Source organism: Oncorhynchus keta, chromosome 24 (assembly GCF_023373465.1).
Source record: "Oncorhynchus keta strain PuntledgeMale-10-30-2019 chromosome 24, Oket_V2, whole genome shotgun sequence".
NCBI classification, from domain to species: Eukaryota; Metazoa; Chordata; class Actinopteri; order Salmoniformes; family Salmonidae; genus Oncorhynchus; species Oncorhynchus keta.
In genome coordinates, this window is record NC_068444.1 from 47,517,769 (window position 1) to 47,537,217 (window position 19,449).

General features: G+C 44.1%; 1 protein-coding gene across 4 annotated transcripts in view; it reads right to left on the reverse strand.

Annotated features, from left to right (window-relative positions):
- LOC118357642 (thyroid hormone receptor alpha-like) overlaps window positions 1-9,954 on the reverse strand; it is a 194,354-nt gene extending 184,400 nt beyond the window's left edge. For 2 of the 4 annotated variants that reach the window (XM_052478400.1, XM_052478399.1), the window contains exon 1: window positions 9,564-9,947. The gene's annotated coding sequence lies outside the window, so the exon portion shown is untranslated. Of the gene's footprint in view, window positions 1-9,563 lie in introns of all 4 variants that reach the window. The other 2 variants (XM_052478404.1, XM_052478402.1) reach the window with 2 other exon arrangements.
- Window positions 9,955-19,449: the final 9,495 nt, after the last annotated feature.

Genomic DNA, 19,449 nt, shown 5'->3' on the forward strand with positions numbered 1-19,449 from the left:
ATATGCTTGTGGCTGAATGGAAGCAGGCCCCCTTAGAAATGTTCCAACATGTAGTGGAAAGCCTTCCCAGAAGAGTGGAGTCTGTTATAGCAGCAAAGGGGGTACCAATGCCATGTTAATGCCTGTGGTTTTGGAATGAGATGTTCAACGAGGTGTCCACATACTTTTGGCTATGTAGTGTATGTCGACCTCTGACACACACAGACAGCCTATTTAAATAAATCATGATCATAAAAAAAAGAAGCAAATTGTGGACCAGAAACGAACGTGACCAGGTAAAAAAAAAAATGGCACAGGCACCCTTGCAACCAATACAAATGTGTGTCACACTGCCAAGTCAAACATTGGCAAATACGACTGTTTTGGTCGCAGTATCGAACCCTGCTGTGACGTTCACAGACACAGGAAATCGTATATTTGAATAGGGAGCGACACGTGACATTTTCCGGCCTATCCAGACAAAGGAGCGATTTCCTGTGCCTGTTGGATGGTAATAAAATAAAAAAGCAATTCACTATTCATTCAAGCACCTTTGATACAGCAATGCAACAATGACCGATTTACAAACTGCAAGATACAAAGGCTCGGGGATCCCTAATCATGGTCCTGGGGACCCAAAGGGGGGAACATATTTGTTTTCACTCTAGCACTACACACCTCATTCCACTAATCACTGGTTTGATGATGAGTGGATTATTGGAATCGGGTGTAGGACTAGGGCAACAAACAATTAGCCATGGCAAAGAACTTGGTCCACTGACAACATTCTAATCATCCCATTTTATAAGCACCTAGAGTTACTAGAGTCGGCATTGATCTTTGCACTTTTTGTTTCAGTATTTGCTGATTAGTGAGAAAACCCAAATGATGAAGATACACTTAACACATTTGGATGCTACAAGGAAGACATTCCTTGAAAAGATAGCAAAGATTACACTACTACCGGTGTCTTGAATTATGATACTGATATTCTGGGTAGACTAAACTAGTTGTAGTCAGGAGACATTTTTTATACTGCATTATGCTGCGCCAGTCAGTCAACCAACCAACTTTATGGTCTTCCCCACTCTTGCCCATGACATCTCCGGCAAATCTGTCACAACTTCATTTCTCTCCCGGTGCGTGAACATAAACAGAGTGGCTACTAGGCTCGTGCCAGCCAGCGTCAGTTGGACTCCCACTCGTAAAGCCACCGCCCTGCAAAAAAAATAAAGCGCCCGTGCCGCACACCAAGGCTTCCTGCTCATGAAAGGGGCTGTGGAGCTGGTGGGAGCAAGCAGTTATAGCCAGGGCCACGGCCAGGACCAGAGCCAGGACCAGAGCCAGGGCCAAGACCAGAGCCAGAGCCAGGACCAGAGCCAGGACCAAGACCAGAGCCAGAGCCAGGACTAGAGCCAGGGCCAAGACCAGAGCCAGAGCCAGGACCAGAGCCAGAGCCAGGACCAGAGCCAGGACCAGAGCCAGGGCCAGAGCCAGAGCCAGGACCAGAGCCAGGGCCAAGACCAGAGCCAGAGCCAGGACCAGAACCAGGACCAGAGCCAGGGCCAGAGCCAGGACCAGAGCCAGGGCCAAGACCAGAGCCAGAGCCAGGACCAGGACCAGAGCCAGGACCAGAGCCAGGGCCAAGACCAGAGCCAGAGCCAGGACCAGAGCCAGGACCAGAGCCAGGGCCAAGACCAGAGCCAGAGCCAGGACCAGAGCCAGGACCAGAGCCAGGGCCAGAGCCAGGACCAGAGCCAGGGCCAAGACCAGAGCCAGAGCCAGGACCAGGACCAGAGCCAGGACCAGAGCCAGGGCCAAGACCAGAGCCAGAGCCAGGACCAGAGCCAGGACCAGAGCCAGGGCCAAGACCAGAGCCAGAGCCAGGACCAGAGCCAGGACCAGAGCCAGGGCCAGAGCCAGGACCAGAGCCAGGACCAGAGCCAGGACCAGAGCCAGGGCCAAGACCAGAGCCAGAGCCAGGACCAGAGCCAGGACCAGAGCCAGGGCCAGAGCCAGGACCAGAGCCAGGACCAGAGCCAGGACCAGAGCCAGGGCCAGGGCCAAGACCAGAGGCAGGACCAGAGCCAGGGCCAGAGCCAGGACCAGAGCCAGGGCCAGAGCCAGGGCCAAGACCAGAGCCAGAGCCAGGACCAGAGGCAGGACCAGAGCCAGGGCCAGAGCCAGAGCCAGGGCCAGGGCCAGGACCAGGGCCAGGACCAGGACCAGAGCCAGGACCAGAGCCAGGACCAGAGCCAGGGTCAGAGCCAGGACCAGAGCCAGGGCCAGAGCCAGGGCCAGGGCCAGGACCAGAGCCAGAGCCAGGGCCAGAGCCATAGCCAGGGCCAGGGCCAGGACCAGAGCCAGGACCAGAGCCAGGACCAGAGCCAGGACCAGAGCCAGGGTCAGAGCCAGGACCAGAGCCAGGGCCAGAGCCAGAGCCAGGACCAGGGCCGCATGACTGCTGTTCATAATAGAAAGGTGTAGCTGTGTAAAACAGCCTCTCAACTCTCCCCGTCCAATAAAAGGATGTTTTATGTGTAATTATTTTCCCCCTGTGAGCTGAGGTTGGCTGCAGAAAAAGACACACACACACAGAGAGAGAGAGAGAGAGAGAGAGAGAGAGAGAGAGAGAGAGAGAGAGAGAGAGAGAGAGAGGGGGGCTCGTGAGAGTCTCGCAGTCATGATTATAGCAGGAGAGGGAGGAAGAAGGAAGAGGGGAGGAGGGCGCTCTCTGGCAGCCGTCTGCATGGAAACTCCGGGCCGAGGAGAAGCAAGAGAATAAAGGGGAGCAGAAACAGAAGAGCTATAGGGACCCTGCCTGCTAGGAAATGAAGAGAGGAGGCTTAGCTCGGCTCGGCTCGGCTGGAGCAAGGCGTTGAGTGACCTTTGGAAAGCCACGTTTGGCTTTGAAATCAAAACGCAGACGGTTTGCTGGTGGTGGTGTGTTTATGTGTGAGTGGGGTGGTCTGTGGTCGTGTGCTATCGCGAAGACAGCGAGACACGCGACCGCCATCGCAGCAAGCACCGATCAACTCTGTGATGTTCAACGAAGGTATGCTCCTCAGTAGTGTGGGGCTGCGTTGCACTCTGCACAGGCTAAAAGAGGCCTGTCAAAGCTTTGTTTGTACTGTGTGGACGTCACCATAAAGGAATTCAACCGCCAGTTCACTCACGTTCACACTGAGATGTTAACAGGTACACCACACTGTAGGTGTATTGGAACAGGTACCTACAATGAGGTTGATTGTATGTGGGATGAAAATGTTTGGGGCCCTGTATCAATCACTGCATCCAAGGAGAAAGGCAACAGACGAGTTGCTCGTTGGAGAAAATGCTAATTATGCTTATTGTGAGGTAGAAGGGGTGCTACTTGGATGCAAGTCCTCTTCTTGGTAATTAAGAAATACTTTAACATAGCACACCTGGTTAATCCTTTAGAATCCATTATTATGTTGTACGAGACAAAAGCCATCTGACCAACACATTTACACCTTCCTCAGGGTCATTTCATTGTGAAGATGTTAACATGGCGACAGAGGGGAGGAATGTCAGAGCAATTTAAGCCCTGTTCACATAAATAATGCATATACGATTCAAATCTGTTATTTTTCCCGCAGTCTTAACAGCCAAAAAGCACATGGAATTGGATATTTCAAGCCACATTTCAAACCACCTTGGTAGATTAGTTGAAGTCAAATACAAAATCTGATTCCTTCCAATGTGACTTGTGTCTGAACGGTCAAATCTGATTTGTTTGTCCTCAAGTAGTTTTTAGACTGGGGTTTGTCATATCTTGTTGCTTGCTAGCTACTCCGTTGACGGCTTGACAAGAACATGTGGTAGCTGACTAGCTTTTTCATTGACCCCATTTAGTCGTCTGGTTGATTTGTTTGGTCGATAGGCTGTTGGTCGACTGAGATTGTTTGTTGTCGAGCTGTCCTGGGATGGTACAGTCCATCAATATAAGTCAGGCATCTCCAAAGTAAGGCACACATTCTGCGAGGGTATTTGCCTTCAAAATCAAATGTATTTATAAAGCTCTTCTTACATCAGATGATATCTCAAAGTGATGTACAGAAGAAACCCAGCCTGAAGCCCCAAACAGCAAGCAATGCAGGTGTACAAGCACGGCTTGACACGCCAAGCAATTTGAGAAAATGTTGAAATAAGTGTAATTGAAATGGTTTTCCATGAATTGCTACTGCTTGGAACCTGAAACCATTTGTGAGTATTCCTTACAGTATGTGTGAAGATCATGTGTCTTGGGTATAATAAAAAAAATCTTGAGTTTAGAAGGGGAGTCTGGCTTAGACGCTTAGGAGCGTCTCGCTCCGGAATGTGCTCTCTCCCGCCAATTTGTGCACATTCAATGTCTCATTTTGGGCTCTCAAGTGGCGCAGCGGTCTAAGGCACGGCATCTCAGTGCTAGAGGAGTCACTACAGACCCTGGTTTGATTCCAGGCTGTATCACAACCGTCTGTGATTGGGAGTCCCATAGGGCGGCGCACAATTGGCCCAGTGTCGTCCGGGTTAGGGTTTGGCCGGTGTAAATAGGAATTTGTTCCTAACTGCCATGCCTAGTTAAATAAAGGTTCAATTAAAATAAATACTTTTTTTTTAAACTTCATTGTGTAAATTGTTTTCCTTTTTATTGTTAGTGTCTATCAATTCACTATTACATACAGTACCAGTTAAAACTTGGACACACAATTTTTACTACATTGTAGAATAATAACACATCAAAACTATGAAATAACACATACGGAATCATGTAGTAACCAAACTTGTTAAACAAAATATATTTTATATTCAAAGTAGCACCCTTCGCCTTGATGAGACCTTTGAACACTCTTGGCATTCTCTAAACCAGCTTCGTGAGGAATGCTTTTCCAACAGTCGTGAAGGAGTTCCCACATATGCTGAGCACTTGTTGGCTGCTTTTCCTTCCTTCTGCGGTCCAACTCATCCCAAACCATCTGTCACGTAAAGAGAGCAAGGGTTGAGGGAATAGGGAATGTTTTTCCTAAACAAATGAGGGATTTCGGTAACAGAACTTTTCAGTCAGAATTGGCTGCAATTATGTTGCATCTTCAGCAACACGGACAGCATGATAAACACTGTTAATGTTCTGTGGTCATTGCTGCATCGGGGAGGAGAGAGAGACAATGGGTGCTAGTCACAGTCACTTGCTGTCACTTCTTTAACACAGCACAGCAAGTCTGAGCCCAGCCCCTCACAGTCAAATCAATTGCGGTCTGACTCCCTCTAGTCATTTGTGTGTCTTAATTATTTAATCAAAAAGTGCCCTTAAAGCATTAGGCAAGCTCAGTGCATATAGTTGATTTGATTAAAACACATGGGATGTGTCTATATATGGCCCCAAAAAAATTGATCAATTGATTGGTCGAAAGAACAGACGACTCTCGGTCGACCATGATTTCTTTTTTAGTCGGGAACAGTCCTAGACCCTGTAATCTTTGGCTACATTAAATGTTTCTTCACGTAGCCAATGCTTCACAATGCTTCACCTATTCCTCTTTGATTTAGAAGATATTGTTGCACAAACAAGTGCTGATTTAGGCCTACACCAACACTGGTATCAGGCTAGCTAGTCAGCTTACTAGCGATTAGCATTAGCGGCTAAAACAATTTAGCTAAAACTTTAGCTAAGAAAAGACAAACTAGCTGTTTGCAGATGTAATAGTGTAATTGTAGAGTGCTTGTGGATTTATATTAAGAAGCAAAGTGGAAACAACATGTTGCATGTGCTGCATTTGACCATTGCAGACTGAACGCAAGTGTCTCGTGGTCAAGCAGCAATAAATGCGCTCCTTGAGTGACAGGGGGCGGGTCTACGTCTGTGTGGAAAGTGGCATGGAGAGAGAGAGAGGGAAAGTGGAAAGGGTTTACTCAAGTAGAGGTGTAAACGATAAAAATCGACGTTACGCGCGGCATATCACATTTAACAAAGCAAACATTCAAATACCATTATAGAATGTAAAGTCAAAACCCAAACCGGTCTGTGCATCAATACCGGTATATATTCAAATACAGATTACCGCCTAGCTGTAGCACAACATAATGTGGAATAAGTCAAGGGGTATGAATACTTTCTGAAGGCACTGATTGTCAGGACAGACAATGCTAACTATTGTTTGTATATTGTTGTATTTTAAGTTTGTGAAACTCTTCTTGTCTATCAGGGTATCCGTGTTTTGTTACCTGTCACGTTTTGTGTTTTTTTTTGTGGAACCCAGGAAGAAAAGTTATTGGGGAACCGAATAAACCAATCAAGTTTGATTCCAGGCTGTATCACAACCGGCCGTAATTGGGAGTCCTCTAAGGCGGCGCACAATTGGCCCAGCGTCTTCTGGATTAGGGTTTGGCTGGGGTAGGCCTTCATTGTAAATAAGAATTTGTTATTCTTAACTGACTTGCCTCGTAAAAAAAAAAATATGTTTAATTAACCAATAACCAGTCAAACGATCAAAAATGTTATCCGCTCACATCTATGGGACCATTTCTCCCTTCATCCGAAGCTATCAATCAAATGGACTTTGATATAGGTTTATCCAGCTTAGAATGTTGTCTGACATTAAAAAAGACAACGTGCCCCAAATACGGTCAATGTTCCCAGCAGAGCAAAAGCATGCAGATCAGCTGATGGCATTGTGTGCTTTACTGCCTGCGCTTTTCTGAACGGAGACTGTGAGAGCAACCTGTGAGCACATGGCATATGGGGTGATAGAATCGAATTAATCATAGACATGAGCAGAGACAATTGCGCAAGAGTGCTTCGGGGGCATGTGTTGTATGACTAACTCTGCTGCACTGTATTCAAGTCAAGTCAGCCAACATTAAAACCATTCACTGTCAACGCTAAGAACATTGGAACCAAATACATTATTCTCATAGACAGTACATTGTCCAGTCTCAGTCAATATTGTATAAGTAAGACACTAATGAAATCTGGTCGAATTCCAGTCTGGCCCCATTGTCCACTCTCAGCCAAGCCCTAGAGTGTTCAGGAAAGGGTTCGACATGTTTGACTACCCAGCATGCCCCTGCCTCTCTCTAGGCTCCTCTGCTCTGCTCTTTTCTGCTCTCTCTTACATCATAATACAGTGGATTCAGATCAGGACATCGGCTGCACTGCATAGCCTGCTTATATAACTGAACTTTTTCTAAGCTTTCAGCACCACTGCCCCATACAGAGAGAGAGACAGAGAGACAGAGAGACAGGGAGACAGAGAAACCAAAAGAGAGAGAGACAGAGAGAGAGAAACCAAAAGAGAGAGAGACAGAGACAGAGAGAGAGAAACCAAAAGAGAGAGAGACACAGAGACAGAGAGAGAGAAACCAAAAGAGAGAGAGACAGAGACAGAGAGAGACAGAGACAGAGAGACAGAGAAACCAAAAGAGAGAGAAACCAAAAGAGAGAGAGACAGAGAGAGAGAAACCAAAAGAGAGAGAGAGACAGAGAGACAGAGAGAGAGACAGAGAGACAGAGAGACAGAGAGACAGAGAGAGAGAAACCAAAAGAGAGAGAGACAGAGAGACAGAGAGAGACAGAGAGACCAAGAGAGAGAGAGACAGAGAGACAGAGAAACAGAGAGAGAGAACCCAAAAGAGAGAGAGACAGAGACATATACAGTACTGTAGACAAAAATAAGCTGAGAGAGGCTGAAGAAGGTCACCTCAGCACCCCTGAAGAGGGCCAGCCTGCCAGCCATCTCAAATACACACACACACACACACACACACACACACACACACACACACACACACACACACACACACACACACACACACACACACACACACACACACACACACACACACACACACACACACACACACACACACACACACACACACAGAGGGGAGCAGGTCACATAGGGCTACAGAATGACTGCTCCACCAGCCAATATCGCTCTCCTTCTCTCTTATTCATTCCTTATGCTGACTGATATTCCCCCATGCCAAACATAAACAGTATGCACTAATACACATGTAATAGACCATGTACTGTAGACATTAGTGCATTCATTTGTTTGTGATGGAACTCAAAATGTAGGAGGCTGAGTTACTGTACACAAGTGCTAAAATGTGATTACAGATGCTTTCCAAAGCTCACAATTGGGTTTATTTGTAAGAGTATGCTTTCAGAAAAATGTTTATGGTGTAATGTCTGATTTGACCAAGGCTAATAATCAACAGAGGCAAAGAACACGTTTTTTTTTTTAAACAAGTAGGTAATAATTAATGTACTGTATAGGTGGAAATCTGGATGAAAGCCAAGGGCTCGCTGTATTTGGCTTTATCGTGACGCAAGGAACAAAATATCTTCCTCACGAATGAAAACAGCTGTCAGTAGGCTATCCCCGAGAAAAACGACTTGGGAGGTCATCTTGCTTGCATACTGACAATGTCAAAAGAAAGGGCATTCTATCTCCCCGAGTTGTCAATTTGAATCAGCACAAAAACAAAAAAAGCCTTCCATTGGTAATTGAAGTCTTTTAAGATCAAGAACTTCAACATTCTACGCAGAGAGAGGACGTGCGCTGAATGTGCTTTGAATATGGAAACCTGAGCCATTGTGATATAGCTGTCAGAATTGAAATATGGGTCCATAGTATGACAGATGTAAAAGTGCTATGGAAAGATAAGAGGAGAAATTCCTTTCAAGAACATTTAAGGGTCATTACTGTTTGACAGGGCGGAGAAAAAAAGACAAACAACACATTTATTACAATAGAATAGTAAGTAACATTGTACCAAGCTATTAATATTACACAGTAACTCGTGAATTTCCTAAACAAGGCTAAATGAATTGGCTGTGCATAACTGTCATGTGTCCCATTATATTTTTCAGGCCAATATTGTATTATTATGCACTATGAGAATCAGAAGGAAAATGGTATTATCATATCAATATTAATGTTGTTATGGGCCTATAATTATCCCTTTCATTCTGCGGTATCATAGCAAGTGTGACATTTGTACTGTGACCCTTGGAAGTTGGCAGAGTCAATATAAGTTATCTAAAGTATTTTCTGCAAATGTGTTGCAAACATACCCACAACAGCTTTGAACAATATGACATTTACTGTCTAATTTTATGCCAAAATAATATTTGAACCTCCTACACAAAAATACACACCACATAGCCAACACACTAATAGACAAAGACGCACATACGCGCGCTTGTGTGTGTGTATGTGTGTGTGTGTGTGTGTGTGTGCGTGTGTGTGCGCGTGCTTGTGTGCAGTATCATAAATCCAAATTAGTCCCTTCAATGGACTATGTGAACACATTTGCACACTGACTATCTGCACGGACACAACTGCATCCACAATGAAAACACTAACAACAAAAGAAGCCTAATTGCGGCAGAATATATTTTTAGCAACCCAACTTTTAGGAGGCCAAACTGAAGCTATACTGTAGCCTACATGGTGCTGCTTATCTGTCAAACCATGCAGCTACAGTGGCTAGCTTGGACAGATGAATACGCACAAATGCAACATGCAAGGTGGGTAGTACACGTTTGGAAGCAAGTATGTGTCATTGAGACTCACCCGTCAGGTTCTTCAGCAGATTTAGACGAGAATACGGTTGTTTTGAGACAGTAAACTGGGATGAAAAAAGTCAAAAGCCTCCCCGTATCCAGCGCAAATGAAGTGGTAGGGAATGTAACTGCACTGTTTTTATTTCTAAATCCCTCCGCAACGCACCGTGTACGGGTAAACTGTCTCGTACAGTTCCTCTATTGCACTTAAACAAAGTCGCTAGGTGCTCGTTATTTGGGATTTTCCTTTAGGTATGTGCAAAAAAAAGTGCTCCAGTATCGTTTCGACAGTGAAATGGAATCAAGAGAACTGCTAGGATTTCTCTTCCCTCCGTTTATGTATACAGTATAGGGTGCGCATAAAACCTTTTTTAGAAAACTATCTACCGCTCTCTACAGGAATACCACTGTAAATTACAAACACATCTGCCTTCTTTGATAAAAACGACAATAAAAAAAATAGCAATACTTGTTTTGAATATGAGGCCATCAGACTGAATAGAAATGAATACAGTTTCTGAGATGTTGAGCATCTCTTGGCATCCACACGTATCTGGCGCGGCGGGTTATACTCGTCCTTATAAAGGTCTGCTGAAGATGCGCTCCACCTCCTCCCGTCGGAATTAGAAAGACCTTGTGTTACCTGAAGATGAGGTGAGTTGAGGATCAGGAGCTTTTTCTCTATAATACAACATAACAATTTCCAAACATACAATTAAATACACTATAATACATTAAGCATACGAGAGGAAAACATGAATACAACAATACTTACTATGGGCTATGCTTATGATTATTATGTTAGACCTTCAACAGTGATGTACTTAGGAAAAATACTTTAAAGTGCTACTTATTTTTTTTTAGGTATCTGTACTTTACTTTACTATCTATATTTTTTGTCAACTTTTACTTTTACTTCACTACATTCCTAAAGAAAATCATGTACTTTTACTCCATACATTTTCCCTGACACCCTAAAGTGCTGTTACATGTTGAATGTAAGCATGACAGGAAAATTGTCAAATTCACGCACTTATCAAGAGAACATCCCTGGTCATCCCTACTGCCTCTGATCTGGCGGACTCACGAAACACACATGCTTTGTCTGTAAAGATGTCTGAGTGATGGAGTGTGCCCCTGATGATACTTTTTTTTTTTTTACTAGAAAATAGTGCTTTCTGGTTTGCTTAATATAAGATTTTTGATATGATTTACACTTTTACTTGAACTTTTGATATGTAAGTATATTTTAGCAATTGCATTTACCTTTGATACTTAATTAGATTTAAAAGCAACTACTTTTAGACTTTCTCTCAAGTAGTATTTTACCGGGTGACTTTTACTTGAGTCATTTTCTATGAAGGTATCTTTGACAAGTGGGTTGTTTTTCCACCACTGACCTTCAATGTATTCTACAGCTTACAGCAGTTTGGTATCCACCCTGGAAACCTACACATCTAAGATAGGATAAGATCTATTATGCCTATAGACTGAAAATATTTTGGACTGAAACCTGAAGGAGACTTGGATACAGGGCTCAACAATTAGTCAACGTTAATACTCTGCAGATAGCGAGTTTATTTTTCAAATTAATAATGTGAGAATGCCTGTCTGCAAAGCAGAAGTTGGGTTCATATCCAATAGCAATATGGGAGTGGATTGCATTCTCTGTCATATGCTATCAGTAAGAATAAGTCGAAATGTTACAAACCTGCTATCTTGAACAAGGATTTTGTTTAATAGCCTCAAATGTGTATTTTACCATGACCCCAATGAGGAAAACTCCAACTGTCCCTTGCTTCCTTCTAAGGTGACGTGGTAAAACACAAGTCTCGCTTCCATTCGGTCTGAATAATCACCCTCTAGCACACTAACATTCCTATCATGGATGACTGCAGATATTTCCATCAGTAGCCTACTAGACCCTTTCCAAGGTGTTAAGAACTCATATACAGTAAACATTATGATTTTTCGGCTATTTGTCACGCCCTGACCTTAGAGATCCTTTTCCTTCTCTATTTTGGTTAGGTCAGGGTGTGACTAGGGTGGGCAATCTAGTTTTCCAATTTTTTGGTTTGGCCTGGTATGGTCCCCAATCAGAGGCAGCTGTCTATCGTTGTCTCTGATTGGGGATCATACTTAGGCAGCCTTTTTTCCTACCTTAGTTTGTGGGATCTTGATTTTGTGTAGTTGCTGTGTAGCCTGCAGAACTTTACGTTCGTTTTGTATTTTGTTGTTTTTCGAATGTTCATTTTTATAAACGTAAGATGTTCGCCTACCACGCCGCACCTTGGTCTCCTCATTCAAACGATGAGCGTAACACTATTAGAGATAACTCGCCCATTAAATGACGCTGGGTTTGAGAAATCATGGTGCATGATGATAAGCTGTATGCTGCCAAGGCATTAACGATGATTCAGGCCATTTCATCCATTTCCATCTCATCTAACCGCTGCATGGACTTGGCTGAGCAAATGTATGCTTACTAGCCCAACATCAGACACAACCATCTAATCTTCCGTACCAATATGTATAGAGAAAAGCACAGTGTAAAGTGTATTGAGATATGTTTTCTAAACATTTAATGCTAGAACATGTGAACTCTACATTAGACGGAGTCAACTACCGATTCAAATCAACTGGGGAAGGGAATGAAGGTTGTTGGTTGTTGCTTTTGTGCAAATACATGTACTACTGTGCTAGTCAGATTAAAGATCTTTCCCTTCTTTACTAAACCCTCGTCAACATAGTTTGTGCCTGACTGATGTAGAAAAGATAGGATCAATGAGGTTTGATATGGGTACCCACTGGGCACAGACGTCAATTCAACGTCTATTCCACATTGCTTGAACATAATTTAATTGAAACCAGTGTGTGCCCAGTGGGTAGTTGCTACCATTTGATTTGGCGGTGGCTCTCTTTGATGACAGCATCCTCCATTTCATCACACTGAGCAACAGAACTTTTTCCCGGAACAAAGCAGCTACTCCACCAGAGGCTCACCTACCGACAGCCTGATCGAAACACACACACCAGGAGACAGAAATTAACCCTGGTGGAGACCGTGTGTGTGTGTGTGTGTGTGTGTGTGTGTGTGTGTGTGTGTGTGTGTGTGTGTGTGTGTGTGTGTGTGTGTGTGTGTGTGTGTGTGTGTGTGTGTGTGTGTGTGTGTGTGTGTGTGTGTGTGTGTGTGCGCGCGCGCGCGCCTTGACCAAATCAGAAATTATGCCACAAAACATTTTCTGAAAGCATACTCTTAAAAATAAACCAATTGTGGGCTTCAGTTAAATTGGTGATAATTATGATAAATGAAAAAGTATACCAGTTTCATAGATTGTAAATTGTTTCCATGTACCAATTCCATGGCACGTGGTTAATGAACTGATACACAAAACGACGCCGGATTCAACATTTTTTGTTAAAATTATTACACAAAATTCTTGCAATCAATACAATGTCAAATATAATGTGTGTGTAAAATGTATATAGGTTCAGAACTTTTGGGAAACATCACAGTTAAAAATATATGGAAAATATAAATTGGATGATCTTCAGAGGTAGATGGGGGGGTGGTAGTCATCTGGAATGCATTTCAATTAACAGGTGTGCCTTATTAAAAGTTAATTTGTGGAATTTCTTCCCTTCTTATTGCATTTGAGCCAATCAGTTGTGTTGTGACAAGGTAGGGGTGGTATACAGAAAATAGCCCTTTTTGGTAAAAGACCAAGTCCATATTATGTCAAGAACAGCCCAAATAAGCAAAGAGAAATGACAGTCCGTCATTACTTTAAACCATGAAGGTCAGTCAATTCCAAAAATGTCAAGAACTTTGAAAGTTTCTTCAAGTGCAGTCACAAAAACCATTAAGTGCTATGAGGAAACTGGCTCTCATGAGGACCGCCACAGTACAGGAAGACCCAGAGTTAGCTCTGCTGCAGAGGATAAGTTCATTAGAGATTCATCAGCCCAAATAAATGCTTCACAGAGTTCAAGTAACAGATGCATCTCAACATCAACTGTTCAGAGGAGACTGTGGGAATCAGGCCTTCATGGTTGAATTGCTGTGAAGAAACCACTACTAAAGGTCACCAATAATACGAAGAGACTTTCTTGGGCCAAGAAACACGAGCAATGGACATAAGACCAGTGGAAATCTGTCATTTGGTCTGATGAGTCCAAATTTGAGACGTTTGGTTCCAACGGCCATGTCTTTGTGAGACTCAGAATAGGTGAAAGGATGATCTCCGATTTGTGGTTCATGGAGGAGGAGGTGTGATGGTGTGGGGGTGCTTTGCTGGTGACACTGCCATTGATTTATTTAGAATTCAAGGCACACTTAACCAGCATTGCTACCACAGAATTCTATAGCAATACACCATCCCATCTGGTTTGGACTTAGTGGGACTAGCATTTGTTTTTCAACAGGACAATGACTGGTGGAAAATCATTCCAGGTGAAGCTGGTTAAGAGAATGCCAAGAGTGTGCAAAGCTGTCATCAAGGCAAAGGGTGGCTACTTTGAAAAATCTCAAATATGCAATTGATTTTGATTTGTTTAACACTTTTTTGGTTACTACATTATTCCATATGTATTTTGTCATAGTTTTGAGCAGTATAGGCTGGGAGAGCAGTCATTCTGTAACACAATGTGACCTGCTCCCCTTTGCGTGTCTGTGTGTGGGCGGCATGTGTGTGTGTAGGTGATTGAATGGGCCGCACTGGCCTTGGAGTATTTTCTGTTTCTTCCTCTGTTTTTTCATCAGAGTGGAGGACTAGAGTGCTCAAAGAGCTGATTAGTCATTCGGTTTGGAAGAAGTCAGTCGGTCTAAACAGTGTTCCTAGAGCAGCAAACTGTTGTTCAATCCCCCTTCTAAATGGGAATCCTTTCATTTCAAGTTATTAAGTATAATTTGAACCCAGCCACTGTACAATGTCATGCATATACACTACATTACCAAAAGTATGTGGTTAGAGCCAGTTTGGGCTGTTCTGTGAAGGGAGTAGTCTACAGTGTTGTACGAGATCTTCAGTTTCTTGGCAATTTCTCGCATGGAATTGCCTTCATTTCTCAGAACAAGAATAGACGGACAAATTTCAGAAGAAAGTTCTTTGTTTCTGGCCATTTTGAGTCTGTAATCGAACCCACAAATGCTGATGCTCCAGATACTCAATTAATCTAAAGAAGGCCAGTTGTATTGCTTCTTTGAGCAGAACAACAGTTTTCAGCTGTGCTAACATAATTGCAAAAGGGTTTTCTAATGATCAATTTGCCTTTTAAAACAATTAACTTGGATTAGCTAACACAACGTGCCATTGGAACACATGAGTGATGGTTGCTGATAATGGGCCTCTGTAAAAAATATGCCGTTCCCAGCTACAATAGTCATTTACAACATTAACAATGTCTACACTGTATTTCTGATCAATTTTATGTTATTTTAATGGACAAAAAATGTGATCTTATTTAAATATACGTATATACACTCATAGTCAGTTTTAAATCCTATAACCCAATTACAAATGTCCACTTCTAGATTATTTTTATTTATGTCACACAATAATTGTTTTACTATCCTTGTGGGGACCAAACAATTGATTCCCATTCAAAATCCAATTTCCCTAACCCCTTACCCTAACCCTTAACCTAACCCTAATCTTAAACCTAAACCTAACCCCTAACCCTAATTGTAACCCTAAACCTAACTCCTAAGCCTAACATTATTTTTTTTTGTGTGTGAACCAGCAAAATGTCCCTACTTGGCTGAATTTTCCTTGTTTTACTATCCTTGTGAGGACTACTAGTAAAACACACACACACACACACACACACACACACACACACACACACACACACACACACACACACACACACACACACACACACACACACACACACACACACACACACACACACACACACACACACACACACATGCACACACACAAAGCCCCTTGACTTAGATGCAGCAGAAGAAAAAAACAGATGTCTCAGTTCACACAATTACCTTCCTCATCCGTTATCTCCAGGTTATCTCGTAGTGTCAAATGCTTTTAGTTGTTACTGCCATTTAACAACGCTCACTTTCAGATAATGTGTGCTGAACCTTGATTAGATGTGTATGGGCTTATTTGTGCTGAACCAGATTAACCCCTCGGGTTCCTGTCATGTTGATCGTATCACGGAGCACCGGTTGGATCAATAATAGGCTCGTCACAGGGAATGTTTTTGCTTAATGGTCCACAATGATTTACATATGCCAGTGGATTTCAGGCATTTTGTTCGTATGAGCCTTTGCAGACATCAGTAAAAACATTTTTAAATCAACATAATTACATTAGACTGATTGTGCAAATTTGATTTTGTAAATATTCAAGCGAAAGCTCTCTTAAACAAGCGTAGGGAGTAGGAGGGAGGTTAGCCATTTTTTTTATGTTGATGCGTAATATGAGCCATTTAGCTGCCACTGTTATTCATCATTCAGAAAGGCTTTTTAGTAATTACGAGTGTCTTCCTCAGGTGAAAGCCATACAGTAGGGTTAATTAGGCTACCGTTCTCACTGAGGATTCACTCTGTCTCAATAATAGAAGGAATTACCCTCAGTCAATCCACACTCACTTCAACATAACTCACCATGAATAGGTTGGAAATAGGTTTCCAATACTTGGAAATAGGTTTCAAATACAGATTATGTTCTATTCCCAGAACTGAATGAGATGAAATACTCCGAACTGAAGAAACATACCTTGCAGGGCATGCTTAGTAAGGTGGATCCTGTCATTTGTACAGTAACTCAAGGTTACTTTCTCGAGCATGCCTCTATTCCTTGCTCTTTTGCTAGCATGGAAAAGAGATAGTATCTCACTCATATTGTCAGTGAACCGGGGTTTCGCATGTATTCCTTGAGTTCTCTTTCAAACACTTGTTTCGATTTCTCACAGTAGGATATGGCCAAGTCCCGTTTCGCAGACGTGCTCTCTGAAGCCGGGGTCGTCTCAACAACATCACCCCTCAGAGGCTCCCACACTATTAAGCTACCAAGCTGAGGGATTATCCCTATTCCAGTAACAGCGCAGCGACATCTAGTCAGTAAATCTCATGTAATAGATCTCTTGTAATAGATGCCACGGAACAGTGCCCAAGAGGTAGCCAAACTTTTGGTGAAATGAGCTTCACAAGCCCTCTGGGGGTTACAAAGCCTTGCTGTTAAAAGTCAATATAATATCCTCCACTGTCCAGTAGGATAGTCGTTGGCGAGACAGGGGCCTCCCCTTGCAGGGGGAGTTGGTAGCTCTCGTTCTATCTCAGTAGATGTGCAAAACTCATACTGGACATAAACGGTGGAGACGCTCTTCTTCCATAGAAGTGGCGGGTGGAAGGCTGCAAGCTCGAGGTCGAGACAGTCGACATGGTCACCGACCTTAGGCAAAAGGCGAGGTTAAGTAACCACATAACCTTGAACAACCCCTGGGCAAACTGACAGGGCATGCAGCTCAGTCACTCGCTTGCTGATGTAAGGGCAAGCAGTAAAGCGGTCTAAAGGAGAGATAGTTCGTCTCCATGCTTTACAGTGCCTCGAAGGCTGCTGTGGAATAGTGTCAAGCACAATAGAAAGTAGAAGAGACCGGCTGTAAGCGATGCGCTCCCTTCATAAAATTACATTGTAGGGGATGTCTCCCAACTGTGTTGTTGTCGAAGCCTTCCCTCTGTCCAAAAAGGTCCTGCAAGAAGCATAGAACCATAGAAACAGAGCATGGGTAAGGGATGATCTGTTTTCGGTCACAACACGTCTCAAAAACGCGTCAGCTTTATTGATAGTGAGTGTGTAGAAGGGGCTCTGGCACTCTGGATAGTCTAAATGACTCTAAGTGGCAAGTCAGTCACGTGAAGAGTCAACCTCTCACAGGGCAGGCCCAGAGGACCAGAGTGTCTGAGTGAGGATGGAAAATATCCCTGTTCACTAGGGTCAAAAGACCCCTTCGTGATCAGGGCTGCCAGGGCTCGTTCTAAAGCAGGAGAAGATCTTTGCCAACTGCAGCTTGCCTGGTCATTGAGGGGCTACCAAGATGAGGGATCAGCCCTGTTCCGTCAAGGGTGTGCCATTGTGTCGATCACACCTAGTGGTGTGACCCCTGAAATCGCATTAAAAAAACTGGTGGTGCACATTTTTGTGCAATGTTGAAAGATCGAAGGTGGTTTGACCGTATCTCTGCCAGAACTGGTACTCCTGCCATGGGTGAGGCGTAGTGAGAGTAAGAGTGCTCTGTTCCACAGAATAAGCATACCAGCTAGTCTGTGTCAATGCAGACTGACTGCCTTCCCTTCTTTGAAGAGGGTTCGGGGCGGGATAACGCACCCGTTTAAAGTGCACCCAGGTGTGTGATACTGCTGCGGAGGTGAAGAGATTACGTCCCTGCATCTAGGATACCTCGTAACGTACCCGAGGCGAGTGAGCAGAGTTCTTAAAACGACGTGCCCGAGCCTCTTGGAGGGTGGTGAAAAGTATGTCCATACCGTCTCGCTTAATGGGGCTGTCTGCCAAAGACCAGCCCACAGAATGACATAAGCCATCAGACGGTGTAGCTAAGAGGAACTAGGAAACATAATGGCTTACCAAAATGTACTAATTCCAAGCAGTGGAGCAGCTATGTGTCTAGTATATCTTAGCCCTTTTCTATAGCTACAGTAGGTGAGTTAGTTCAGGGCTACAACAAAATTGTGAAAGGAGAGGTTTGAGAACCACTGCTCTAACCTCATAGAAAGGGTTGTCTATCAATAGAGCTGAGTTGCCATAGGCTCACAGAGGAATCGCAAAGGCCAAGGTTTCATTCCCTGCCTCGCTCACCTAGGGTGATGGCATGGGAGGTGCACCTGTGAGTTTTTCCTATTGTGTGCGCCTGCGTGCCATAGACAATTCTGCTGCAAAGTGGGGATAGCCATGACAGATGGCAAATGGCCATCTGTCATCCTGCTCTGTATGTCAAGAGGCTGGAGGGAGTGTGGACATGCTGATTTCCACCCCTGGCTAGAACCTGACAAGGTGCTGAAGGAAAAGCACTTGAGGGTAAAGTGCAGCTCCTCCATGCATTCCCATGTGAGCAAGATCATGAAGGTGAGCAGCTGCACAGGGAACAGGGTTCATTCATTCAACGCAGGCCTGTCTCCCCGCTGCCACAAGAGGTCTGGAGGGAGAGGTATGGCTAACGTTAAATCTAAAAGGTAGGGCGCTGTCCTTCTTTGCCGCAAGGGCAGTGCCCTAAGTTGGCCAGCAAAGGACTGTGTACCTGCAGATGTGCTCTGGTTCAGGGGCTTAACCTAGCTTTTGTCCTGTCAGCTGCGTCGTCGGGTGTTTTAAACCCCCCCCAAAGCCAGATTTTTGCCCTTTCTCGACCATCTATGGGCCCCAAACAGCTCCTTGGGTGTCACAGGGGCATCCAGGAGGTCGACTTTTCATTTGTCAGTCAAGATGGACAAGCTTATCCAAAGAGGCCTCTCTTCCACCACTGCCAGGCTCATGGTATGTTCACAGCCCAAGATGGCAGTGCAGAGGTTTAATGTCTGTAGTCATACAGATCTTGTCCCAGGCACTTGGGTTCAGATTCCCTGCTTCCTCCAGTAACTCTGCCTGGTAGAGCGGAGAGGTCACGTTAAGTGCTCTGATTGACTGTAGGTCATTTGGAAAATGGAAGAAGAAAAGTGCCCCGTCGTTCCAAAGAGGGAGGCACCAGTGGCGTTAGCCGCACGTCACAAGGAGTTGAGGTGGTCAGCCATTGACTTGGATTTGGACTTGGATTCCTCCATATTGTGCATGACCAGGCCAAGGGAACCCCTAGTAGTGAATTTGCTGGAAAGGGGCTTATCCCACAAGCCCTTAACTGGCTGGCTGGTACTGTGGGGA